Genomic DNA, 24,814 nt, shown 5'->3' with positions numbered 1-24,814 from the left:
AGAGAATGAGGGTCGGCACGACGTAAAAAAAAAAAGAGGTGCAACACGAGGACTTCCAGGAGGTCCCCATCCTAATTATACTCGCCCAAGCACGCTTAATGGAGTTCTGATGGGATCCGGTGCATTAGTGCTGGTATGATCGCACCATTATAGTTCGCACACACAATTTTCTTAACCATGCGGCGCGAGAGAGCATAACACTATCCGGAAGCCTGCGGGTACTGTAGGTGCCTGCCGAGGATGAGGGCCATTGCGGCTCGCCCTTAGGTGTCCTACTCGGGAGCAGTCATTTAGAGAATGAGGGTCGGCACGACGTAAAAAAAAAAAGAGGTGCACACGAGGACTTCCCAGGAGGTCACCCATCCTAGTATACTCTCGCCCAAGCACGCTTAACTGCGGAGTTCGGATGGATAGTGCATTAGTGTGGTATGATCGCACCTATTATAGTTGCACACACAATTTTCTTAACCATGCGGCGCGAGAGCGTAACACTATCCGCGAAGCCTTGCGGGTACGTAGGTGCCTGCCGAGGATGAGGCCATTTCGCCCTTAGGTCCTACTCGGGATAGTGTCATTTAGAAGAGGGTCGGCACGACGTAAAAAAAAAAAGAGGTGCAACACGAGGACTTCCCAGGAGGTCACCCATCCTAGTACTCTGCCCAAGCACGCTTAAATGGAGTTTGATGGGATCCGGTGCATTAGTGGTATGATCGCACCTATTTTATACGCACACACAATTTTCTTAACCATGCGGCGCGAGAGAGCATAACACTATCCGCGAAGCCTTGCGGGTACGTAGGTGCCTGCCGAGGATGAGGCCATTGCGGCTCGCCCTTAGGTGTCCTACTCGGGATAGCATCATTTAGAGAATGAGAGTCGGCACGACGTAAAAAAAAAAAAAGAGGTGCAACACGAGGACTTCCCAGGAGGTACCCATCCTAGTACTACTCTCCCCAAGCACGCTTAACTGCGGAGTTCTGATGGGATCCGGTGCATTAGTGCTGGTATGATCGCACTATTATAGTTCGCACACACAATTTCTTAACCATGCGGCGCGAGAGAGTATAACATATCCGCGAAGCCTTGCGGGTACTGAGGTGCCTGCCGAGGATGAGGCCATTGGGCTCGCCCTTAGGTGCCTACTCGGGAAGCGTCATTTAGAGAATGAGAGTCGGCACGACGTAAAAAAAAAAAGAGGTGCAACACGAGGACTTCCCGAGGAGGTCACCATCCTAGTACTACTCTCGCCCAAGCATGCTTAACTGCGGATTTGATGGGATCCGGTGCATTAGTGGTATGATCGCACCTATTATAGTTCGCACACACAATTTTCTTAACCATGCGGCGCGAGAGAGTATAACACTATCCGCGAAGCCTTGCGGGTACTGTAGGTGCCTGCCGAGGATGAGCCATTGCGGCTCGCCCTTAGGTGTCCTACTCGGGATAGCGTCATTTAGAGAATGAGAGTCGGCACGACGTAAAAAAAAAAAGAGGTGCAACACGAGGACTTCAGGAGGTCCCATCCTAGTACTACTCTCGCCCAAGCACGCTTAACTGCGGAGTTCTGATGGGATCCGGTGCATTAGTGCTGGTATGATCGCACCTATTATAGTTCGCACACACAATTTTCTTAACCATGCGGCGCGAGAGAGTATTACACTATCCGCGAAGCCTTGCGGGTACTGTAGGAGCCTGCCGAGGATGAGGCCATTGCGGCTCGCCCTTAGGTGTCCTACTCGGGATAGCGTCATTTAGAGAATGAGGGTCGGCACGACGTAAAAAAAAAAAAAGAGGTGCAACACGAGGACTTCCCAGGAGGTCACCCATCCTAGTACTACTCTCGCCCAAGCACGCTTAACTGCGGAGTTCTGATGGGATCCGGTGCATTAGTGCTGGTATGATCGCACCTATTATAGTTCGCACACACAATTTTCTTAACCATGCGGCGCGAGAGAGCATAACACTATCCGTGAAGCCTTGCGGGTACTGTAGGTGCCTGCCGAGGATGAGACCATTGCGGCTCGCCCTTAGGTGGCCTACTCGGGATAGCATCATTTAGAGAATGAGAGTCGGCACGACGTAAAAAAAAAAAAAAAGAGGTGCAACACGAGGACTTCCCAGGAGGTTACCCATCCTAGTACTACTCTCCCCAAGTACGCTTAACTGCGGAGTTCTGATGGGATCCGGTGCATTAGTGCTGGTATGATCGCACCTATTATAGTTCGCACACACAATTTTCTTAACCATGCGGCGCGAGAGAGTATAACACTATCCGCGAAGCCTTGCGGGTACTGTAGGTGCCTGCCGAGGATGAGGCCATTGCGGCTCGCCCTTATGTGTCCTACTCGGGATAGCGTCATTTAGAGAATGAGGGTCGGCACGACGTAAAAAAAAAAGAGGTGCAACACGAGGACTTCCCAGGAGGTCACCCATCCTAGTACTACTCTCGCCCAAGCACGCTTAACTACGCAGTTCTGATGGGATCCGGTGCATTAGTGCTGGTATGATCGCACCCATTATAGTTCGCACACACAATTTTCTTAACCATGCGGCGCGAGAGAGCATAACACTATTCGTGAAGCCTTGCAGGTACCGTAGGTGCCTGCCGAGGAAGAGGCATTGCAGCTCGCCCTTAGATGTCCTACTCGGGATAGCGTCATTTAAAGAACGAGGGTTAGCACGACGTAAAAAAAAAAGAGGTGCAACACGAGGACTTCCCAGGAGGTCACCCATCCTAGTACTACTCTCGCCCAAGCAAGCTGAACTGCGGAGTTCGGATGGGATCCAGTGCATTAGTGCTGGTATGATCGCACCTATTATAGTTTACACACAAAATTTTCTTAACCATGCAGCGCGAGAGAGCGAAACACTATCCGTGAAGCCTTGCGGGTACCGTAGGTGCCTGCTGAGGATGAGGCCATTGCGGCTCGCCCTTAGGTGTCCTACTCGGGATTGCGTCATTTAAAGAACGAGGGTCGGCACGACGTAAAAAAAAAGAGGTGCAACACGAGGACTTCCCAGGAGTTCACCCATCCTAGTATTACTCTCGCCCAAGCACGCTGAACTGTGGAGTTCGGATGGGATCCGGTGCATTAGTGCAGGTATGATCGCACCTATTATAGTTCGCACAAACAATTTTCTTAACCATGCGGCGCGAGAGAGCGTAACACTATCCGTGAAGCCTTGCGGGTACCGTAGGTGCCTGCCAAGGATGAGGCCATTGCGGCTCGCCCTTAGGTGTCCTACTCGAGATAACGTCATTTATAGAACGAGGGTCAGCACGAAGTAAAAAAAAACAGGTGCAATACGAGGACTTCCCAAGAGGTCACCCATCCTAGTATTACCCTCGCCCAAGCACGCTTAACTGCGGAGTTCGGATGGAATATAGTGCATTAGTGGTCATATTATCGCACCTATTATAGTTTGCACACACAATTTTCTTAACCATGCGGCGCGAGAAAGCGTAACACTATCCGCGAAGCCTTGCGGGTACCGTAGGTCCCTGCCGAGGATGAGGCCATTTCGGCTCACCCTTAGCTGTCCTACTCGGGATAGTGTCATTTAAAGAACGAGGGTCGGCATGATGTATAAAAAAAAAGAGATGCAACACAAGGACTCCCCAGGAGGTCACCCATCCTAGTACTACTCTTGCCCAAGCACGCTTAACTATGGAGTTCTGATGGAATCCGGTGTATTAGTGCTGTTATGATCGCACCTATTTTAATACGCACACACAATTTTCCTAACCGTGCGGCGCGAGAGAGCATAACACTATCCGCGAAGCCATGCGGGTACCGTAGGTGCCTGCCGAGGATGAGGCCATTGCGGTTCGCCCTTAGTTGTCCTACTCGGGATAGCATCATTTAGAGAATGAGAGTTGGCACGACGTAAAAAAAAAAAGAGGTGCAACACGAGGTCTTCCCAGGAGGTTACCCATCCTAGTACTACTCTCCCCCAAGCACGCTTGACTGCGGAGTTCTGATGGGATCCGGTGCATTAGTGCTGGTATGATCGCAACTATTATAGTTCGCACACACAATTTTCTTAACCATGCGGCGCGAGAGAGTATAACAATATCCGCGAAGCCTTGCGGGTACTGCAGGTGCCTGCCGAGGATGAGGCCATTGTGGCTCGCCCTTAGGTGTCCTACTCGGGATAGCGTCATTTAGAGAATGAGAGTCGGCACGACGTAAAAAAAAAAGAGGTGCAACACGAGGACTTTCGAGGAGGTCACCCATCCTAGTACTACTCTCGCCCAAGCATGCTTAACTGCGGATTTCTGATGGGATCCGGTGCATTAGTGCAGGTATGATCACACCTATTATAGTTCGCACACACAATTTTCTTAACCTTGCGGCACGAGAGAGTATAACACTATCCGCGAAGCCTTGCGGGTACTGTAGGTGCCTGCCGAGGATGAGGCCATTGCGGCTCGCCCTTAGGTGTCCTACTCGGGATAGCGTCATTTAGAGAATGAGAGTCGGCACGACGTAAAAAAAAAAAGAGGTGCAACACGAGGACTTCCGAGGAGGTCACCCATCCTAGTACTACTCTCGCCCAAGCATGCTTAACTGCGGATTTCTGATGGGATCCGGTGCATTAGTGCAGGTATGATCGCACCTATTATAGTTCGCACACACAATTTTCTTAACCATGCGGCGCGAGAGAGTATAACACTATCCGCGAAGCCTTGCGGGTACTGTAGGTGCCTGCCGAGGATGAGGCCATTGCGGCTCGCCCTTAGGTGTCCTACTCGGGATAGCGTCATTTAGAGAATGAGGGTCGGCATGACGTAAAAAAAAAGAGGTGCAACACGAGGACTTCCCAGGAGGTCACCCATCCTAGTACTACTCTCGCCCAAGCACGCTTAACTGCGGAGTTCTGATGGGATCCGGTGCATTAGTGCTGGTATGATCGCACCTATTATATTTCGCACACACAATTTTCTTAACCATGCAGCGCGAGAGAGCATAACACTATCCGTGAAGCCTTGCGGGTACTATAGGTGCTTGCCGAGGATGAGACCATTGCGGCTCGCCCTTAGGTGGCCTACTCGGGATAGCATCATTTAGAGAATGAGAGTCGGCACGACGTAAAAAAAAAAAAAAAGAGGTGCAACACGAGGACTTCCCAGGAGGTCACCCATCCTAGTACTACTCTCGCCCAAGCACGCTTAACTACGCAGTTCTGATGGGATCTGGTGCATTAGTGCTGGTATGATCGCACCCATTATAGTTCGCGCACACAATTTTTTTAACCATGTGGCGCGATAGTGCATAACACTATTTGTGAAGCCTTGCGGGTACCGTAGGTGGCTGCCGAGGATGAGGCCATTGCAGCTCGCCCTTAGATGTCCTACTCGAGATAGCGTCATTTAAGGACTGAGTGTTAGCACGACGTAAAAAAAAAAGAGGTGCAACACGAGGACTTCCCAGGAGGTCACCCATCCTAGTACTACTCTCGCCCAAGCAAGCTGAACTTCGGAGTTCGGATGGGATTCAGTGCATTAGTGATGGTATGATCGCACCTATTATAGTTTACACACAAAATTTTCTAAACCATGCAGCGCGAGAGAGCGAAACACTATCCGTGAAGCCTTGCGGGTACCGTAGGTGCCTGCCGAGGATGAGGCCATTGCGGCTCGCCCTTAGGTGTCGTACTCGGGATAGCGTCATTTAAAGAACGAGGGTCGGCACGACGTAAAAAAAAAGAGGTGCAACACGAGGACTTCCCTGGAGGTCACCCATCCAAGTATTACTCTCACCTTAGCATGCTGAACTGCGGAGTTCGGATGGGATCCGGTGCATTAGTGCTGGTATGATCGCACCTATTATAGTTCGCACAAACAATTTTCTTAACCATGCGGCACGAGAGAGCGTAACACTATCCGTAAAGCCTTACGGGTACCGTAGGTGCCTGCCAAGGATGAGGCCATTGCGGCTCTCCCTTAGCTGTCCTACTCGGGATAGCGTCATTTAAAGAACGAGGGTCGGCACGACGTAAAAAAAAAGAGGTGCAACACGAGGACTTCCCAGGGGGTCACCTATCCTAGTCCACCCTTGCCCAAGCACGCTGAACTGTGGAGTTCTGATGGGATCCGGTACATTAATGCTGGTATGATCGCACCTATTATAGTTCGCACACACAATTTTCTTAACCATGTGGCGCGAGAGAGCGTAACACTATCCGCGAAGCTTGGCGGGTACCGTAGGTGCCTGCCGAGGATGAGGCCATTGCGGCTCGCCCTTAGGTGTCCTACTCGAGATAATGTCATTTAAAGAACGAGGGTTAGCACGAAGTAAAAAAAAAAGAGGTGCAATACGAGGACTTCCCAAGAAGTCACCCATCCTAGTATTACCCTCGCCCAAGCACGCTTAACTGCGGAGTTCGGATGGAATCCAGTGCATTAGTGCTCGTATGATCGCACCTATTATAGTTCGCACACACAATTTTCTTAACCATGCGGCGCGAGAGAGCGTAACACTATCCGCGAAGCCTTGCGGGTACCGTAGGTGCCTGCCGAGGATGAGGCCATTTCGGCTCACCCTTAGCTGTCCTACTCGGGATAGTGTCATTTAAAGAACGAGGGTTGGCACGACGTATAAAAAAAAAGAGATGCAACACAAGGACTTCCCAGGAGGTCACCCATCCTAGTACTACTCTCGCCCAAGCACGCTTAACTGCGGAGTTCTGATGGAATCCGGTGCATTAGTGCTGTTATGATCGCACCTATTTTAACACGCACACACAATTTTCTTAACCGTGCGGCGCGAGAGAGCGTAACACTATCCGCGAAGCCATGCGGGAACCGTAGGTGCCTGCCGAGGATGAGGCCTTTGCGGTTCGCCCTTAGGTGTCCTACTCGGGATTGCGTCATTTAAAGAACGAGGGTCGGCACGACATAAAAAAAAAAAAAGAGATGCAACACGAGGACTTCCCAGGAGGTCACCCATCCTAGTACTACTCTCGCCCAAGCACGCTTAACTGTGGAGTTCGGATGAGATCCGGTGCATTAGTGCTGGTATGATCACACCTATTATAGTTCGCACACACAATTTTCTTAACCATGCGGCGCGAGAGAGGGTAACACTATCTGCGAAACCATACGGGTACCGTAGGTGCCTGTCGAGGATGAGGCCATTGCGGCTCGCCCTTAGGTGTCCTACTCGGGATAGTGTCATTTAAAGAATGAGGGTCGGCACAACGTAAAAAAAAAAAAAGAGATGCAACACGAGGACTTCCCAGGAGGTCACCCGTCCAAGTACTACTTTCGCCCAAGCACGCTTAACTGCGGAGTTCTGATGGGATCCGATGAATTAGTGCTGGTATGATCGCACCTATTATTTTTCGCACACCTAATTTTCTTAACCATGCGGTGCGAGAGAGCGAAATACTATCCGCGAAGCCTTGCGGTCACCGTAGGTGCCTGCCGAGGATGAGGCCATTGCGGCTCGCCCTTAGGTGTCCTACTCCGGATAACGTCATTTAAAGAACGAGGGTCGGCACGACATAAAAAAAAAAAAAAGAGATGCAACACGAGGACTTCCCAGGAGGTCACCCATCCTAGTACTACTCTCGCCCAAGCACACTTAACTGCAGAGTTCTGATGGGATCTGGTGCATTAGTGCGAGTATGATCACACCTATTATAGTTCGCAAACACAATTTTCTTAATCATGCGGCGCGAAAGAGCGTAACAATATCTGCAAAGCCTTGCGGGTACCGTAGGTGCCTGCTGAGGATGAGACCATTGCGGCTCGTGCTTAGGTGTCCTACTCGGGATAGCGTCATTTAAAGAACGAGGGTTGGCACGACTTAAAAAAAAAGAGGTGCAACACGAGGACTTCCCAGGAGGTCACCCATCCTAGTACTACTCTCGCCCAAGCACGCTGAACTGCGGTGTTCTGATGGGATCCGGTGCATTAGTGCTAGTATGATCGCACCTATTATAGTTCACACACACAATTTTTTTAACCATGCGGCACGAGAGAGCGTAACACTATCCGCGAAGCCTTGCGGGTACCGTAGGTGCCAGCCGAGGATGAGGCCGTTGCGGTTCCCCCTTAGGTGTCCCACTCGGGATAGCGTCATTTAAAGAATGAGGGTCGGCACGACGTATAAAAAAAAAGATGGAACACGAGGACTTCCCAGTATGGGATCCGGTGCATTAGTGCTGGTATGATCGCACCTATTATAGTTCGCACACACAATTTTCTAAACCATGCGGCGCGAGAGAGCGTAACAATATCTGCGAAGCCTTGCGGGTACCGTAGGTGCCTGCCGAGGATGAGACCATTGCGGCTCGCCCTTAGGTGTCCTACTCGCGATAACGTCAATTAAAGAACGAGGGTTGGCACGACGTAAAAAAAAAAGAGGTGCAACACGAGGACTTCCCAGAAGGTCACCCATCCTAGTACTACTCTCGCCCAAGCACGCTGAACTGCGGTGTTCTGATGGGATCCGGTGCATTAGTGCTGGTATGATCGCACCTATTATAGTTCGCACACACAATTTTCTTAACCATGCGGCGCGAGAGAGCGTAACACTATCCGCGAAGCCTTGCGGGTACCGTAGGTGCCTGCCGAGGATGAGGCCCTTGCGGGTCACCCTTAGTTGTCCTACCAGGGATAGCGTCATTTAAAGAACGAGGGTCGGCACGACGTAAAAAAAATAAAGAGATGCAACACGAGGACTTCCCAGAAGGTCACCCATCCTAATACTACTCTCACCAAAGCACGCTTAACTGCGGAGTTCGGATGGGATCCGGTGCATTAGTGCTGGTATGATCGCACCTACTATAGTTCGCACACACAATTTTCTTAACCATGCGGCGCGAGAGAGGGTAACACTATCCGCGAAGTCTTGCGGTTACCGTAGGTGCCTGCCGAGGATGAGGCCATTGCGGCTCGCCCTTAGGTGTCCTACTCGGGATAGCGTCATTTAAAGAATGAGGGTCGGCACGATGAAGTTCTTGAAGACAACACCAAGCCAAGTGAAAAAGGGGAAAAGGTTGAAATTGAAGAAGCTTGTGAAGAGGTGGATACAACTAAAGAAGAGCCTAAAGAAGTAGACCTTGCGTTGTCTAAGTGTGGGGAGGTCTCCCTCCCTAAGTCACCATTCAACACAACATTCAAGTGGGTAAAACTCTTATCCCTAAGCTTTACTTTCTCACTTTAATATGGTTTAATTGAAAATGATGGTCAACTTAGAGCTCTTTGTGGAGTTAAGAGTAGGAAAGAATTGTGTAGTGATTGGAAACGTCATTTTAAGCTCATGATGGTTGCAAGCTCAATATTCAAGAGCAATGGTTGGTGTGGAACCAAATGGCATGGGTCTAGGAAGTTGTTTGGAAGCTTCTTTGAGAATTCCAAAGCCATACCACCCGGATGGAATAATGACGATCAATTTAAGGACGGGTGTCAAAACAAAGTGTGGGATCCCGGATCTCACAATGAAAATCAAATTTGGGAGCTCATAGTTTGTGGAGAACTCCATCAAAGCTTGAAGATATTGAAATTGAAGAATGGAGCTTATTGGAGATTCAAGCATTGGTGGAAGTTCCAAGATGAGTACAAGCACAAGCCACCTTCTAGTACAAAAACCAGAGAGTTGTGCGCGCTTTGTGCTAGCATTGTGCTGGGAGCACAACCTCATCCACGCGTAAGCGCGCTGTGTGCGCGCGCGCAGATTGTCTCTGCTGCATCCACGCGTAAGCGCGCTCTGCGCGCGCGCGCGGATTTGCACCCTGCTTTTCTCCTTCCTCCTTTCTCCTTCTTTCCTCTTCTCTTCTTCTTTCTTTCTAATTTTTTTTCTTCTTCCTCTCTTAGAAATTTTTTTTTCTCTTTTAATATAAATAAATTTTTTTTAATAAAAAAATAATAATAATATAATAATAATAATAATAATAAATAAATAAATAAATAAATAAAATACAAAAAAACAAAAAACAAAAAAAATTTTTTCCTTCTCCTCCATTTTCTTTTATTGCATTTGCTTATTTTCATTCATTGCATTTTAATTTTGTTTTTTCTACCTTGTTCTCATTTTATTTTCTAAGTTTTCGATTTTAATAATGGTGTTGAACTTTCCTACTCAATTGTTGAGACTTTCTTGCATTATTTTGGTGCTTCTTGACTTGTTTGATATTGTTGGGTGATGAAACTTTTAAATCAATGCTTCATCTTGTATGACTCTTGTATCTTTGTGCATTGATATGACCTCATATTGTCTTTCATGACCCACTTCTTCTCATTTGAACTTGATGCTCAATACACTCTTCATGCTTTAACTTTACTCTTGCATCGAGCTTAATGATATGCCTTAGCTTACATTGTTTTCTCACTCACATGCTTAGCTAACATGTAGTAGGAAATCATACTCTTATTTGGCATTAGCCCCCGCCTATGTTCTAATTGCATTGATATCTTTGTTATAGGCTTAATTTTCTTTCTTTTTCTCCCCTTTTAAGTTGGCCACCAAGAAGTAAAAAAAGGAAAGTTTCTAAATGGGGCAACAAACAAGTCATCCGCACAACCTTTTGAAGGAGCTCATCAATTGTAGCAACCCATCCACCTTGCTCTTCTTTGCATGCACCAAGGACGGTGCAATCTTCAAGTGTGGGGAGGTCATTCGACTGATCTCCATGGGTAAAAATTTCCTTTTCAACACCAAATTTTTTATTTTCTTTGTTAGATTAGCTATTACATTGCATGATAGGTTGCATGTTAGTTAGAATTTATACATATTTTACCACTTCTCTCCTATTAGGACTACTTGGTTAGGGTGATGATTTCTTTTCCAAGAAACTGTTTTAGGGCACCCTACCAATTTGAAAAAAAAAATACTTTGTGGAACTTGCTTGAAAGAATGTATTTTGGAACATGGTTTTTGAGCTAAGAACACACAAGCATGTGAGTTTTGAGCCTAATTGCGTGGTTACATCTTATAACCACTTATCGTCCTTCTTGTGTGCATTATTCTCTTTCTATGAATGTAATCTTTGATTTGTTTGATTCTTTATGTCCATTATTTTGTGTATTCATGCATTTATATGATTGAGGCCATCATTCATTTGGCTCACTTACCCAAATGGCCTTACCTTCTACTCTCCATTGTAACCAATTTTGAGCCTACGCTTAACCCACTTATTCTCAATTTTAGCACATTACAAGCCTTAAAGTGAAAAACAATAAATGTCCTTTATTTGGATCTTTGATTAGCTTAGGCTAGTGTGTATGAGCATCATTCAAGTGTGGGAAACTTGGGAGGGACATTGGTTGAGGTAAAAGGATGTGTTTTGTTTTGTACTCTTATATTTGGGAATCAGGTACATACTCATGTGTTAATTAAATGTAAGACCTTATGCATTGATATTCTAGAAAGAAAAAAAAAGAGAAAAACAAAAGAAAAAATAATAATAATATATATGAAAATAGAAAAGAAAGAAAAAAAAAGAAGAAAAAAAAGAAAACAATAAAAGGGGACAAAATGCCCCAAAGTAAAGTTCAAATAAAATCAATGCATATGTGTGATAATCAAAAAAGAATGTATGAGTATGCGAAAAAGTGAGGAATGGGGAGTTAGATTAGTACTTGATTGTATAGGTTATTATATAGGCTAGGTGGGAAAGTTTAAGCTAATCAAAGATTCAAATCCTAGTCCACTGGCCATATATGACCCTACCTTGACCCTAGCCCCAGTACAACCTAAAGAAAAGACCTCATGATAATTGTATGCATGCATGAAATAATTGTTGATTGTTAGATGAAAAACAAATTTTGGAAAGCATGATTAGGGGAGAATTGAGAGAATCGACCCGACACACTTGAGCGACTAGAGCGCAAACACTTCCGGTGAGGGTTCGATGCTCAATTCCGTGATTCCCGGCTTTCATAAGCTTTCTTCTCGCAAGTCTACTTGAACTTCATTTTGATATTCGAATTGGTAGGATTCATGAATCGTTATATGATCTTGGTCCTACTTGTGCACATATGACTTGGAGGATTGATTTATTTGTTTAACTAAGTAGGTAAAACCATTTTGCATTTAGTTGCATATAGTTTAGGTTGCATATAGTTTATTTACATGGAATAAATGTTGATACCCTTTGTTTCTCTCTTGGCTTAAGCATGAAGACATGCTTGGTTTAAGTGTGGGGAGGTTGATAAACCCCATTTGTAGGGTTTATCTTGTATTGATTTTTGGGGATTTTATCACCTTTTACCCACATTTATTCAATGAAATAGCATGGTTTTGGATATTCTCCTTTAATTGTGCTTAAGAGTGAAAACATGCTTTTTAGGAATCAAAATAGCTAAATTTAATTCACCTTGATTCCAGTAAATGCCTTGATATGTTTGCTAAGTGATTTCAGATTTAGGAGGCAAAGATTGGATCAAGGGAATGAAGGAAAAGCATGTAGAAATGGAGAACTCATGAAGAAATGAAGGAATCGCAAAAGTTGTCAAGCCGACCTCTTTGCACTTAATTGACCATAACTTGAGCTACAGAAGTCCAATTGATGCGGTTCTAGTTGGGTTGGAAAGCTAACATCCGGGGCTTCGAAAAGATATAAGATTTGCCATAGTTGCATCGCGCATAGGGGCGCGCACGCATACGGTACGCGGACGCACCGATGGTGGCACATGACCCACTTAATGCAACACGTGGCCAGCGATTTTAGAAGCCTTGTGGGCCCAATCCAACTCATTTCTGATGCTATTTAAGCCAAGGATTGAAGAGGAATCAACATACTTTTCATCATTAGTCATAGTTTAGTTTTAGAAGTAGTTAGAGTTAGAGAGAGAAGCTCTCTCTTCTATCTAGAATTAGGATTAGGAATTAGGGTTAGATTAGGATCTCATAGTTCTAGGTTTAATTCAAGTCTCCTTCTACTTCTACCTTCAATTGATGATTGCTACACTTTGGTTCTTCTTTCTATCCCTATCCTCTTGTTGTAATTTCTCTTATTTTGTTTCTAGGTTTTGTAATTGAGATACTCTTATTCTCTTTGTTTTCTTTTAATAATGCAATTTGAGGTAATTCATGATAATTGTGATTTCCTTGATGGTTGTTGTTAATTCTTTGTATTTGATAAACCCCATTTTTAGGGTTTAACTTGTATTGAATTTGGGATATTTTGACAACCTTTTCTTGCATTTAACCTATGAATTGGCATGGTTTTGTAATCTCTCCCGTATTTGTGCCTAAGTGTAAAAACATACTTTTTAAGCCTTATTTTGATGAATTCTAGTTCCTCTTTGATGCCATAAGATGCCTTGATGTGTTTGCTAGTAATCTCAAGATGAAATAGGTTAGGCACGGATCAAAGGAGCAAGGAAGGAAGCATGCAAGTGGAGAGAAGCACAAAAAGCCAAAGAATTGATCTAGGCCATGCACGCGCACGCGCACAAGGCGCTCGTGCGCATATTACGAAACAAGCCAGGGACGCGCACGTGTACCGTGCGCGCACGCGTCGATGACGGCACATGACCTCACTAATGCAACACGTGCCTGGCGATTTGAGAGGGTTTTTGAACCTATTTTTGGCGCCAATTGCTAAGGGAAAGGAATAAAAGGATGAAGGATTAAGGGGAAGGCATTAGTTAGTCAATTAAGGAAGCATAGAGAACATACTTAGGATTAGTTTTAGTTTTAGAGAGAGAAGCTCTCACTTCTCTCTAGAATTAGGATTAGGTTTAGTTCTTAGATCTAGGTTTTGATTCATTCTCTCTTCTACTTTTACTTTCCCAATCCATTGTTGTTACATTCACATTCTTCTACTCCTTTGTTGTAATTTCCTTTATATTGTTCTTATACTTTGTTGTAGATCCACTATTGCTACTTCCATTTTCTTTCAATTCAATAAGAGGTAATTCATAATAATTGTTCTTCATTGCTTTCCTATTGTTGATCTCTTGTTTTTGTAGTTATAGATTCCTTTAATTCTTGCATTTAATAATGTTTACTTGTATTGCACTCTATGTGTTTGATGAAATGTCTCTTCTAGATATAGTGTAGGTTTTGTTCCTCTTGGCCTAGGTAGAGTAATTAGTGACTCTTGAGTTGTCTAATTCCTTTGTTGATTGATAATTAGAAGTTGCTAATTGATTTGAATGCCTCTAACGCTAGTCATTCCTTTAGGAGTTGATTAGAACTTGAAGAATCAAATTGATTCATCCACTTGACTCTCCTCCATGGTTAGAGGTTAACTAAGTGGGAGCAATACACAATTCTCATCACAATTGAGAAGGATAACTAGGATAGGACTTCTAGTTCTCATATCTTGCCAAGAGCTTTGTTAGTTGTTAGTTTACTTTCTTGCCATTTATCTTTCATGCTTCATATCAAAACCCCAAAATAACTCACAACCAATAACAAGACACTTTATTGTAATTCCTAGGGAGAACGACCCGAGGTTTGAATACTTCGGTTTATAAATTTTAGGGGTTTGTACTAAGTGACAAACAACTTTTTGTATGAAAGGATTATTGTTTGGTTTAGAAACTATACTTTACAACGAGATTTTATTAGTGAAATTCTAAACCGTCAAAAATCCAATCATCAAAATGGCGCCGTTGCCGGGGAGTTGCAATGGTGTTACGTTATTGGTTATTGTACATATGTAAATAGTGTAAATAGTTTGTCTTTTGCTTGTTTTCTAGTTTTTGTTAGTTTTATTTTTGCTTTTCCATCATGAATTCTCACTTTGGCTATGAGTTTGGTTCCAACTATGTTGTAGGAAATGAGAGCTACAATGAGGATGTGTATCAAGGATGGGACAATCAAAGGTGGAAGGAGCCATGTGCATATGATCAATCTTCATGGCAACAACCTCCGCCAATGCACTATGAAGAAGAGCCATTCTATGATGTATATCAATCCAATGGCTATGGTGAATCACCTTGTGACTTTCAAGAACCACCACCATATGCCTATGAACCATACCCTCAACATAACTCTCAACCATACTCACAAGCCTATTTTCACCAAACGCTCCCATGTGAACCCAATCCATATTCACCACACCATCCAACTTTCGAACCATATGAGCCATACATGGAACCAAAATTCCAAGATCACTACTACCAAAAACCACCTCGATGCACAACACCTCCACAATTTTACCAAGAAAAACCACCTACCTATTACGAACCCTCTCTCCAAAATAATGAACCTTCTTACCCACCACAAGCCCCAATAGACGATCCTCTCACTTTGTTACTTCAAGGACAAGAAGCCATGAAGCGGGATACACTTGAGTTTGTGACCAACTTGACTAAGGTAGTGCACTCTTTAGCCTACCAATGTTATAACACTCAAGGTACTTCCGTGACCACATGTGAAAAGTCAAAAGAAGAGCAAAGCATGAAGGAGAAATTGGAAAATTCGGTGAAAAAGAAGGGAGAATCAAATTTTGTGTTGGAACAATTGGAGGAGCCTATGATCATTGAAGAAAAGGAAGAAGTGGTTGAAGATTTAGGAGATGTTGAAAGTCCATGGAAATGTAGCATCATGGAGCACCCTTCCAAAAAACTTGATATCGATGTTGAGGAGGGTGCGCAACCTCCAAGGCGTACCATCGTTGGAGATTTGGAAGAGGCTTATCAAAAGATGGATTCAATCATGGATGAATTTCTCTCTACAATAGAATCCTCTCCCATTGGACATGGAGTTGAAATTATAAAAGAATGTGCACAACCTCCCAAGGAAGACGGAAATGGCATGGTGTATATTGAAATTGAAGAATATGAAGAGGTTGATCAAGAGATGAATTCACTCATCCATGAATTTCTGTCCAAAATTGAATTACCTCCCATTGGGCAAGATGAAGTTCTTGAAGACAACACCAAGCCAAGTGGAAAAAGGGAAAAGGTTGAAATTGAAGAAGCTTGCGAAGAGGTGGAAGCTACCAAAGAAGGGCCTAAAGAAGTAGACCTTGCATTGTCTAAGTGTGGGGAGGTCTCCCTCCCCAAGTCACCATCCAACACAACATTCAAGTGGGTACAACTCTTATCCCTAAGCTTCACCTTCTCACTTGAATATGGTTTAATTGAAAATGATGGTCAACTTAGAGCTCTTTGTGGAGTTAAGAATAAGAAAGAGTTGTGTAGTGGTTGGAAATTCGGTATAAAAATCATAAAGGCCAAGACTCTAAGGTATAAGAATGAGGTTGGAACGGAAATCATCGTATATGGGTCTAGAAGGAAGCATTGGTGGAATAAAGAGAATTCTATGTGTCAATCACCCTTATGTCATCCACTCATCCGACAACATCATGAAACTCAAATAACGGACGGGTGTGAAGATAAGATATGGGATCCCGGTTCGCTTTGTGAAGACCAACTGTGGGGACTCATATCTTGGGTAGAACTTTGCCCAAGCTTGATGAAGACGGTTGGAAATTCTGTCAACCAATTGAGGAGCATGGATCCTTGGAGATTCAAGGATGAGTACAAACATAAACCACCATGACAACAAGCATCTCAAAATGTCCAACTTAAGGACTTAAACTAAAAGTGCTAGGTGGGAGACACCCCACCATGGTAAACTCCTTCCACTCTCTTTTAAATTTGCTTATTAAGTGATTTGAGTTATCATTGTAGGTAGATGTTTCATGCAAACTTGTTTGTACAACTTAATTGTTAGCTTAGTCACATGTATGTTGTGTTTAGTAGTAGATGAATAATATCAAATTGCATTTTTTTGTGAATTGTATGATGGTTGATTGAATAAAGAGTTGTGAACAGTATGGGGAGCACCCAGCAAACTTTTTTCTGAAAAAAAAAGGGGTGGACGCGCGCGCACCATGTACGCGCACGCATCCCTTAGCTGATACATCATTGCCCACGTACCCGAGAGTTGGGCCTCTCTTGGGCAAACATCATGCCCTGAGCCCAACGCAACCAACGCGGACGCGCACTACGTGCGTGCGCGCCGATTATGAGAACATGGAAGTTCGCGCGGACGCGCACCTGCCGCGTCCGCGTCGATCCGCTACTGTAAATTTTTGAGCCAAGCCACAGAGAGTTGAGCCAGCTCTGGGCCATTGATGAGCGGATATTTTATACGCTTTTTGGGGGTAATTTCATGTAGATTTTAGCATGTTTTAATTAGTTTTTAGTTAAATATTATTAGTTTTTAGGCAAAAATAATATTTCTGGACTTTACTATGAGTTTGTGTATTTTTCTGTGATTTCAGGTATTTTCTGGCTGAAATTGAGGGAGCTGAGCAAAAATCTGAGTTAGGCTGAAAAAGGACTGCTGATGCTGTTGGATTCTGACCTCCCTGCACTCGAAATAGATTTTCTGGAGCTACAAGAGTCCAATTAGCGCGCTCTCAGCGGCGTTGGAAAGTAGACATCCAGGGCTTTCCAGCAATATATAATAGTCCATACTTTGCGCGAAGAAAGACGACGTAACTTGGCATTGAACGCCAAGTACATGCTGCTGTCTGGAGTTAAACGCCAGAAACACGTCATGATCCGGAGTTGAATGCCCAAAACACGTTATAACTTGGAGTTCAACTCCAAGAAAAGCCTCAGTTCGTGGATAGCTTTAGTCTCAGCCCCAGCACACACCAAGTGGGCCCCAGAAGTGGATTTCTGCACCAATTATCTTAGTTTACTCATTTTCTGTAAACCTAGGTTACTAGTTTACTATTTAAACAACTTTTAGAGACTTATTTTGTACCTCATGACATTTTCAGATCTGAATTATATACTTTTTGACGGCATGAGTCTTTAAACTCCATTGTTGGGGGTGAGAAGCTCTGTAGCGTCTCGATGAATTAATACAATTACTTTGTTTTCCATTCAAACACGCTTGTTCTTATCTAAGATGTTCATTCGCGCTTAATTATGGAGAAGGTGATGATCTGTGACACTCATCACCTTCCTCAATCCATGAACGTGTGCTTGACAACCACCTCCGTTCTACATCAGATTGAATGAGTATCTCTTAGATTCCTTAATCAGAATCTTCGTGGTATAAGCCAGATTGATGGCGGCATTCATGAGAATCCGGAAAGTCTAAACCTTGTCTGTGGTATTCCAAGTAGATTCTGGGATTGAATGACTGTGACGAGCTTCAAACTCCTGAAGGCTGGGCGTTAGTGACAGACGTAAAAGAATCAATGGATTCTATTCCAACCTGATTGAGAACCGACAGATGATTAGCCGTGCTGTGACAGAGCATAGGAACGTTTTCGCTGAGAGGATGGGAAGTAGCCATTGACAACGGTGACACCCTACATAGAGCTTGCCATGGAAGGGACCTTGCGTGTGGGAAGAGGATTTCAAGGAAAAGTAGAAATTCAGAGGACAAAGCATCTCCAAAACTCCAACATCTTTCTCATTACTGCACAACAAGTAACGATTTTATTCTCTTTTATTTTTCCAATCTAATAATTCCAACTGATAATTTTAATTAATATCCTGACTAAGAATAATAAGATAAACATAGCTTGCTTCAAACCAATAATCTCCGTGGGATCGACCCTTACTCACGTAAGGTATTACTTGGACGACCCAGTGCACTTGCTGGTTAGTTGTGCGGATCACAAATTCGTGCACCAAGTTTTTGGCGCCGTTGCCGGGGATTGTTGAGTTTGAACAACTAAAGGTTTATTTTATTTCTTAGATTAGGAATAATTTATTTTTATTGTTATAGAGTCATTAAATCTTGATAGGATAGTTTCTTTTCAAAAATTTCTTTTCAAAATTTATTATTTTTCTTAATTAATTGTCAATTTTTCGTGAGTCTAGTGTCTTGTTCTAAGTTTGGTGTCAATTGCATGCTTTTCCTTGTCTCTTAATTTTTTTTTTCGAATTGCATGTTCTTGTTTTTCCTTGATCTTCAAGTTGTTCTTGTTTATCTTTCTTGTTGATCTTGAGTTTTTCTTGTTTTGTGTCTTTTCTTGTTTCACTTGTGTTCTTTTTAAAGCATTAATTTTCCAAAAGGAATATACCTATTCAGAACAAGTGTTACATTTACTCCCAATTGGCTAGAGTATTGGTTTATATTCTTGATGATTGGGCACCAGTTCTTTTGAAAATCTTTTTCAAAAATAATTTTTCTTGATTTAATCTTGTGCCAAACTCTAAGTTTGGTGTTTTCTTGTTAATTTTAATATAATTTTCGAAAAATTGTCTTGGTTTTCTAAAAATTTTAAGTTTGGTGTTCTTTCTTTTGTTCTTGGTGTTCTTGTGAATCTTCAAGGTGTTCTTGAGTCTTTCTTGTGTTTGGATCTTAAAATTTTTAAGTTTGGTGTTCCTTGGTGTTTTCCCTCCAAAATTTTCGAAAATAAGGAACATTGGATCTAAAAATTTTAAATCTTGTGTCTTTTGCATATTTTTCTCTTTCATCATAAAATTCAAAATTCAAAAAAAATATATACTTTCTAACTAATTTTGAACTACATTTTTCGAAAATTTTATATAAAAAAAAATTCAATTTTCAATTTCAAAATATTTCCAATTTCTTTTATTTATTTCGTTTTTATTTTATTTTATAAAAATTAATTTTTATAAAATAAATAATATCAACATATATACCATCTCTTTTATTCCATCATGGAACTAAGTGGGAATGAACAGTCCAGGAGGACTCTGGGGTCATATGCTAACCCCACTACTGCTTCATATGGGAGTAGTATCTGTATACCCTCCATTGGAGTTAGTAGCTTTGAGTTGAATCCTCAGCTCATTTCATGGTGCAGCAAAACTGTCAGTATTCTGGTCTTCCACATGAAGAACCTACAGAGTTTCTGGCACAATTTTTGCAAATTGCTGACATAGTACATGATAAGGAAGTGGATCAGGATGTCTACAGATTATTACTGTTTCCATTTGCTGTAAAAGATCAAGCTAAGAGGTGGTTAAATAACCAACCTAAGAACAGCATAAAAACATGGAAGCAGCTGTCAAAAAAATTCCTGAATCACTATTTCCCTCCAAAACGGATGACACAGCTAAGGCTAAGCATCCAAGGCTTCAAACAAGGAGATAATGAATCTCTTTATGATGCCTGGGAGAGATACAGAGAGATACTAAGAAAATGCCCCTCTGAAATGTTTTCAGAATGGGTGCAATTAGACATCTTCTACTATGGGCTTACAGAAAAAGCTCAGATTTCTCTAGACCACTCAGCTGGTGGATCTATACATATGAGAAAAACAATTGAAGAAGCTCAAGAGCTTATTGATACAGTTGCCAGAAATCAACATCTGTACCTAAGCAGTGAATCTTCCATGAAAGAAGAAGCTAAAACAGTAACTGCTGAACCCAGTCCGGTTGATCAGGCTAATGAATTCAATCAGCAATTAGACTTTCTAACTCAGCAGCTAGCCGAATTCAAGGAAATATTACAGGAAACAAGAATGGCTAACAGAAATATGGAAGTACAATTAAAGCAGACAGAAAAGCAACTGTCAAAACAAATAGCAGAAGAATGCCAAGCAATTCAATTAAGAAGTGGGTAAACATTAAATACCTCACTTCAAAGCAGTAGGAAACCAAGAAATGAACAAATGGCTACTCAAAATCCCTCTGAGGACAATCAGAGCCCAGAGAGGAATAAAGCTGGCACTGAACGCCCAGCTCATGCTCATTCCTAGCGTTCAACGCCAGAAACAAGCATGAATTCGGCGTTGAACGCCCAAAGGGAGCATGGTTCTGGCATTCAAACGCCAGTAACAAACAAAGAGGTGGCGTCTAACGCCACTCCAGCTTTAACCCCTGGCATTCAAATGCCAGTGGGGGATCAGTCACATACAAGTGCTGATGACAACCTGGTGGACGAAATTGTGATCACATCAATGTAGTATTCTTTGTTGTTGTATGGAATCCTTATTATGGCACTTATGTGTGGACACAACTCCGTTCAACTAACCAGCAAGTGTACTGGGTCGTCCAAGTAATACCTTACGTGAGTAAGGGTCGATCCCACAGAGATTGTTGGTATGAAGCAAGATATGGTCATCTTGTAAATCCCAGTCAGGAGGATAAAATTATGGAATTTAGAAAATCAAATATGATTAATAAAAATAAACAGAAAATAAAATAGGATAGAGATACTTATGTAAATCAATAGTGAGAATTTCAGATAGGCGTATGGAGATGCTGTGCTCCTCTTGAATCTCTACTTTCTTATTACATTCATCCAATCCTTCTTACTCCTTTCCATGGCAAGCTGTATGTAGGGCATCACCGTTGTCAATGGCTACATCCCATCCTCTCAGTGAAAACGTTCCTATGCTTTGTCACAACACGGCTAATCATCTGTCGGTTCTCAATCAGGTTGGAATAGAATCCCTTGATTCTTTTGTGTTTGTCATCACGCCCAGCCTTCAGGAGTTTGAAGCTCGTCACAGTCATTCAATCCCAGAATCCTACTCGGAATACCATAGACAAGGTTTAGACTTTCCGGATCCTCATGAATGCTGCCATCTATCTAGCTTATACCACGAAAATTCTGTTGGGGAATCTAAGAGATATGCGCCCGGCCTAGAGTAGAACGGAAGTGGTTGTCAGTCACGCGCGTTCATAGGTGAGAATGATGATGAGTGTCACGGATCATCATATTCATCAAAGTTAAGTGCAACGTATATCTTGGAATAAGAATAAAAGAGAATTGAATAGAAAGTAATAGTAATTGTATTGAAACTTGAGGTACAGCAGAGCTCCACACCCTTAATCTATGGTGTGCAGAAACTCCACTGTTGAAAATACATAAGTGAAAGGTTCAGGCATGGCCGAATGGCCAGCCCCCAAAACGTGATCACAGGATTCAAAATACAATCCAGGATGAGATTATGATAGTAAAAAGTTCTATTTATAATAAACTAGCTCCTAGGGTTTACATGAGTAAGTAATTGAAAGATAAATCCACTTTCGGGGCCCACTTGGTGTATGTTTGGCTGAGCTTGATCTATCCACGAGCTGAGGCTTTTATTAGAGTTGAACTCCAAGTTATGACGTGTTTTGGGCGTTCAACTCCGGATCATGACGTGTTTCTGGCGTTTAACTCCAGACAGCAGCATGTACTTGGCGTTCAACGCCAAGTTACGTCGTCAATTTCCGAATAAAGTATGGACTATAATATATTGATGGAAAGCTCTGGATGTCTACTTTCCAACGCCGTTGAGAGCGCGCCATTTGGAGTTCTGTAGCTCTAGAAAATCCATTTTGAGTGCAGGGAGGTCAGATTCCAACAGCATCAGCAGTCCTTTTGTCAGCCTTTTTCAGAGTTTTGCTCAAGTCCCTCAATTTCAGCCAGAAATTACCTGAAATCACAGAAAAACACACAAACTCATAGTAAAGTCCAGAAATGTGAATTTAACATAAAAACTAATGAAAATATCCCTAAAAGTAGCTTGAACTTACTAAAAACTACCTAAAAACAATGCCAAAAAGCGTATAAATTATCCGCTCATCACAACACCAAACTTAAATTGTTGCTTGTCCCCAAGCAACTGAAAATCAAATAGGATAAAAAGAAGAGAATATACTATAAATTTCAGAATATCAATGAATATTAATTATAATTAGATGAGCGGGACTTGTAGCTTTTTGCTTCTGAACAGTTTTGGCATCTCACTTTTTCCTTTGAAGTTTAGAATGATTGGCTTCTCTAGGAACTTAGAATTTTGGATAGTGTTATTGACTTTCCTAGTTAAGCATGTTGATTCTTGAACACAGCTACTTATGAGTCTTGGCCGTGGCCCTAAGCATTTTGTTTTCCAGTATTACCACCAGATACATAAATGCCACAGACACATAACTGGGTGAACCTTTTCAGATTGTGACTCAGCTTTGCTAGAATCCCCAGTTAGTGGTGTCCAGAGCTCTTAAGCACACTCTTTTTTGCTTTGGATCACGACTTTAACCACTCAGTCTCAAGCTTTTCACTTGGACCTGCATGCCACAAGCACATGGTTAGGGACAGCTTGATGTAACCGTTTAGGCCTGGATTTTATTTCCTTTGGCCCTCCTATCCATTGATGCTCAAAGCCTTGGATCCTTTTTACCCTTGCCTTTTGGTTTTAAGGGCTATTGGCTTTTTCTGCTTGCTTTTTCTTTTTCTTTCTATTTTTTTTCGCCACTTTTTTTTTCGCAAGCTTTGGCTATTCACTGCTTTTTCTTGCTTCAAGAATCAATTTCATGATTTTTCAGATTGTCAATAACATTTCTCCTTGTTCATCATTCTTTCAAGAGCCAACAATTTTAACATTCATAAACAACAAGATCAAAAGACATATGCACTGTTCAAGCATTCATTCAGAAAACAAAAGTATTGTCACCACATCAATATAATTAAACTAAATTCAAGGATAAATTCGAAATTCATGTACTTCTTGTTCTTTTGAATTAAAACATTTTTCATTTAAGAGAGGTGAAGGATTAATGGATTTATTCATAACTTTAAGGCATAGTTACTAACTACTAATGATCATGTAATAAAGACACAAAACATAAATAGACATATAACATAAAAAACCGAAAAACAGAGAAATAAGAACAAAGAATGAGTCCACCTTAGTGGCGTCTTCTTCTTGAAGGACCAATGATGTTCTTAAGCTCTTCTATGTCCCTTCCTTGCCTTTGTTGCTCCTCCCTCATTGCTTTTTGATCTTCTCTTATTTCATGGAGAATGATGGAGTGCTTTTGTCCTTATTCCTGCTCATATGAAAGAGAAGAAAACAAGAAAAGAAAGAGGAATCCTCTATGTCACAGTATAGAGATTCCTTTATGTTAGTAGAAGAAGAAAGGGGAGGAGAGTGAAGAAGAATGGGTTCGGATATTTAGATGAAGAGAGGTGAAGAGAAGTGTTAGTAAATAATTAAATAACTAGAAGAGGAGAAGGGATAGTGAATTTCGAAAATTTTTTTTTTTAAAAAAAAAGGAGTTAGTAATTTCGAAAATTGGATAAGAAATAAGATTAAATTTAAATTAAAAATAATTAAATTAATTAAAAAGAATTTTGAAAAAGGATGAGATATTTTCAAAATTGGAGAGGGAGAAGTAGTTAGTTGGTTTTGAAAAAGATAAGAAGCAAACAAAAAGTTAGTTAGTTGATTGAAAAAGATTTGAAATTTTAATTTTAAAAAGATAAGAAGATAAGAAGATAGATAAGATATTTTTTGAAATCAAATTTTTGAAAAAGATAAAATTTTGAAAAAGATAAGATAAAAAGATAAGATTTTTAAGAAAAAGATATTTTGAAAAAGATTTAATTTTTCAAATGACTTAACTAACAAGAAACTACAAGATAAGATTCTAGAATTTAAAGATTGAACCTTTCTTATCAAGAAAGTAACAAACTTCAAATTTTTGAACCAATCACATTAATTGTTAGCTAATTTTCGAAAATTAGATATAAAAGATAAGAAAAAGATTTTGAAAATAATTTGAAAAAGATTTTTGGAATTTTTTCGAAAATAATAAAAAAAATAAAAAAGATATGATTTTTGAAAAAGATTTTGAAAAGATAAGATTTTTTTTTAAAATTGAAAATTTGACTTGACTTGTAAGAAACAACTAATTTTGAAAATTTTTGACTAAGTCAACTCAAATTTTCGAAAATTTGGAGGGAAATAAGGAAAAGATATTTTTTTGATTTTGAATTTTTAATGAGGAGAGAGAAAAACACAAACATGACCCAAAACATAAAAATTTTGGATCAAAACACAAAATGCATGCAAGAACACTATGAATGTCAAGATGAACACCAAGAACACTTTGAAGATCATGATGAACATCAAGAACATATTTTTGAAAATTTTTGATGCAAAGAAAACATGCAAGACACCAAACTTA

At 41.7% G+C, this 24,814-nt stretch overlaps 23 non-coding genes and 5 pseudogenes across 23 annotated transcripts; all 28 read right to left on the bottom strand.

The window, feature by feature from the left end:
• Nucleotides 1–35: 35 nt before the first annotated feature.
• Nucleotides 36–147, bottom strand: LOC130936981 (5S ribosomal RNA; annotated as a pseudogene).
• Nucleotides 148–327: 180 nt separating this feature from the next.
• On the bottom strand, nt 328–440 carry LOC130936988 (5S ribosomal RNA; annotated as a pseudogene).
• Nucleotides 441–901: 461 nt separating this feature from the next.
• LOC130936893 (5S ribosomal RNA) lies at nt 902–1,018 on the bottom strand. The gene has a single exon (XR_009068207.1). It is a non-coding gene; the product is annotated as a 5S ribosomal RNA (ribosomal RNA).
• Nucleotides 1,019–1,194: 176 nt separating this feature from the next.
• LOC130936977 (5S ribosomal RNA) lies at nt 1,195–1,308 on the bottom strand (annotated as a pseudogene).
• Nucleotides 1,309–1,490: 182 nt separating this feature from the next.
• On the bottom strand, nt 1,491–1,605 carry LOC130938971 (5S ribosomal RNA). Its single transcript, XR_009070107.1, has one exon. It is a non-coding gene; the product is annotated as a 5S ribosomal RNA (ribosomal RNA).
• A 185-nt stretch (nt 1,606–1,790) lies between these two features.
• On the bottom strand, nt 1,791–1,909 carry LOC130936929 (5S ribosomal RNA). The gene has a single exon (XR_009068225.1). It is a non-coding gene; the product is annotated as a 5S ribosomal RNA (ribosomal RNA).
• Nucleotides 1,910–2,096: 187 nt separating this feature from the next.
• Nucleotides 2,097–2,214, bottom strand: LOC130938947 (5S ribosomal RNA). Its single transcript, XR_009070084.1, has one exon. It is a non-coding gene; the product is annotated as a 5S ribosomal RNA (ribosomal RNA).
• A 182-nt stretch (nt 2,215–2,396) lies between these two features.
• Nucleotides 2,397–2,515, bottom strand: LOC130938648 (5S ribosomal RNA). Its single transcript, XR_009069807.1, has one exon. It is a non-coding gene; the product is annotated as a 5S ribosomal RNA (ribosomal RNA).
• Nucleotides 2,516–2,696: 181 nt separating this feature from the next.
• LOC130938757 (5S ribosomal RNA) lies at nt 2,697–2,815 on the bottom strand. The gene has a single exon (XR_009069906.1). It is a non-coding gene; the product is annotated as a 5S ribosomal RNA (ribosomal RNA).
• Nucleotides 2,816–2,996: 181 nt separating this feature from the next.
• On the bottom strand, nt 2,997–3,115 carry LOC130938957 (5S ribosomal RNA). The gene has a single exon (XR_009070094.1). It is a non-coding gene; the product is annotated as a 5S ribosomal RNA (ribosomal RNA).
• Nucleotides 3,116–3,296: 181 nt separating this feature from the next.
• LOC130936955 (5S ribosomal RNA) lies at nt 3,297–3,415 on the bottom strand (annotated as a pseudogene).
• A 183-nt stretch (nt 3,416–3,598) lies between these two features.
• On the bottom strand, nt 3,599–3,717 carry LOC130938974 (5S ribosomal RNA). The gene has a single exon (XR_009070110.1). It is a non-coding gene; the product is annotated as a 5S ribosomal RNA (ribosomal RNA).
• A 183-nt stretch (nt 3,718–3,900) lies between these two features.
• On the bottom strand, nt 3,901–4,019 carry LOC130938823 (5S ribosomal RNA). The gene has a single exon (XR_009069968.1). It is a non-coding gene; the product is annotated as a 5S ribosomal RNA (ribosomal RNA).
• A 182-nt stretch (nt 4,020–4,201) lies between these two features.
• Nucleotides 4,202–4,320, bottom strand: LOC130938938 (5S ribosomal RNA). The gene has a single exon (XR_009070076.1). It is a non-coding gene; the product is annotated as a 5S ribosomal RNA (ribosomal RNA).
• Nucleotides 4,321–4,503: 183 nt separating this feature from the next.
• Nucleotides 4,504–4,622, bottom strand: LOC130938788 (5S ribosomal RNA). Its single transcript, XR_009069935.1, has one exon. It is a non-coding gene; the product is annotated as a 5S ribosomal RNA (ribosomal RNA).
• A 181-nt stretch (nt 4,623–4,803) lies between these two features.
• LOC130938990 (5S ribosomal RNA) lies at nt 4,804–4,922 on the bottom strand. The gene has a single exon (XR_009070125.1). It is a non-coding gene; the product is annotated as a 5S ribosomal RNA (ribosomal RNA).
• Nucleotides 4,923–5,109: 187 nt separating this feature from the next.
• LOC130938787 (5S ribosomal RNA) lies at nt 5,110–5,228 on the bottom strand. Its single transcript, XR_009069934.1, has one exon. It is a non-coding gene; the product is annotated as a 5S ribosomal RNA (ribosomal RNA).
• A 182-nt stretch (nt 5,229–5,410) lies between these two features.
• LOC130939001 (5S ribosomal RNA) lies at nt 5,411–5,529 on the bottom strand. Its single transcript, XR_009070136.1, has one exon. It is a non-coding gene; the product is annotated as a 5S ribosomal RNA (ribosomal RNA).
• Nucleotides 5,530–5,710: 181 nt separating this feature from the next.
• LOC130939048 (5S ribosomal RNA) lies at nt 5,711–5,829 on the bottom strand. Its single transcript, XR_009070180.1, has one exon. It is a non-coding gene; the product is annotated as a 5S ribosomal RNA (ribosomal RNA).
• A 181-nt stretch (nt 5,830–6,010) lies between these two features.
• On the bottom strand, nt 6,011–6,128 carry LOC130936925 (5S ribosomal RNA; annotated as a pseudogene).
• A 182-nt stretch (nt 6,129–6,310) lies between these two features.
• LOC130938908 (5S ribosomal RNA) lies at nt 6,311–6,429 on the bottom strand. Its single transcript, XR_009070048.1, has one exon. It is a non-coding gene; the product is annotated as a 5S ribosomal RNA (ribosomal RNA).
• A 183-nt stretch (nt 6,430–6,612) lies between these two features.
• Nucleotides 6,613–6,731, bottom strand: LOC130938767 (5S ribosomal RNA). The gene has a single exon (XR_009069916.1). It is a non-coding gene; the product is annotated as a 5S ribosomal RNA (ribosomal RNA).
• Nucleotides 6,732–6,916: 185 nt separating this feature from the next.
• Nucleotides 6,917–7,035, bottom strand: LOC130938066 (5S ribosomal RNA). Its single transcript, XR_009069248.1, has one exon. It is a non-coding gene; the product is annotated as a 5S ribosomal RNA (ribosomal RNA).
• A 185-nt stretch (nt 7,036–7,220) lies between these two features.
• Nucleotides 7,221–7,339, bottom strand: LOC130938865 (5S ribosomal RNA). Its single transcript, XR_009070007.1, has one exon. It is a non-coding gene; the product is annotated as a 5S ribosomal RNA (ribosomal RNA).
• A 186-nt stretch (nt 7,340–7,525) lies between these two features.
• On the bottom strand, nt 7,526–7,644 carry LOC130938719 (5S ribosomal RNA). Its single transcript, XR_009069871.1, has one exon. It is a non-coding gene; the product is annotated as a 5S ribosomal RNA (ribosomal RNA).
• Nucleotides 7,645–7,825: 181 nt separating this feature from the next.
• On the bottom strand, nt 7,826–7,944 carry LOC130938813 (5S ribosomal RNA). The gene has a single exon (XR_009069959.1). It is a non-coding gene; the product is annotated as a 5S ribosomal RNA (ribosomal RNA).
• A 427-nt stretch (nt 7,945–8,371) lies between these two features.
• Nucleotides 8,372–8,490, bottom strand: LOC130938771 (5S ribosomal RNA). Its single transcript, XR_009069919.1, has one exon. It is a non-coding gene; the product is annotated as a 5S ribosomal RNA (ribosomal RNA).
• Nucleotides 8,491–8,674: 184 nt separating this feature from the next.
• Nucleotides 8,675–8,793, bottom strand: LOC130938833 (5S ribosomal RNA). The gene has a single exon (XR_009069977.1). It is a non-coding gene; the product is annotated as a 5S ribosomal RNA (ribosomal RNA).
• Nucleotides 8,794–24,814: the final 16,021 nt, after the last annotated feature.

The sequence above is a fragment of the Arachis stenosperma genome, chromosome 6, assembly GCF_014773155.1.
Source record: "Arachis stenosperma cultivar V10309 chromosome 6, arast.V10309.gnm1.PFL2, whole genome shotgun sequence".
In the NCBI taxonomy this organism is placed as follows: domain Eukaryota; kingdom Viridiplantae; phylum Streptophyta; class Magnoliopsida; order Fabales; family Fabaceae; genus Arachis; species Arachis stenosperma.
The sequence above is the reverse complement of the archived record's forward strand: the minus strand, read 5'-3'. Positions and strand labels throughout refer to the sequence as shown.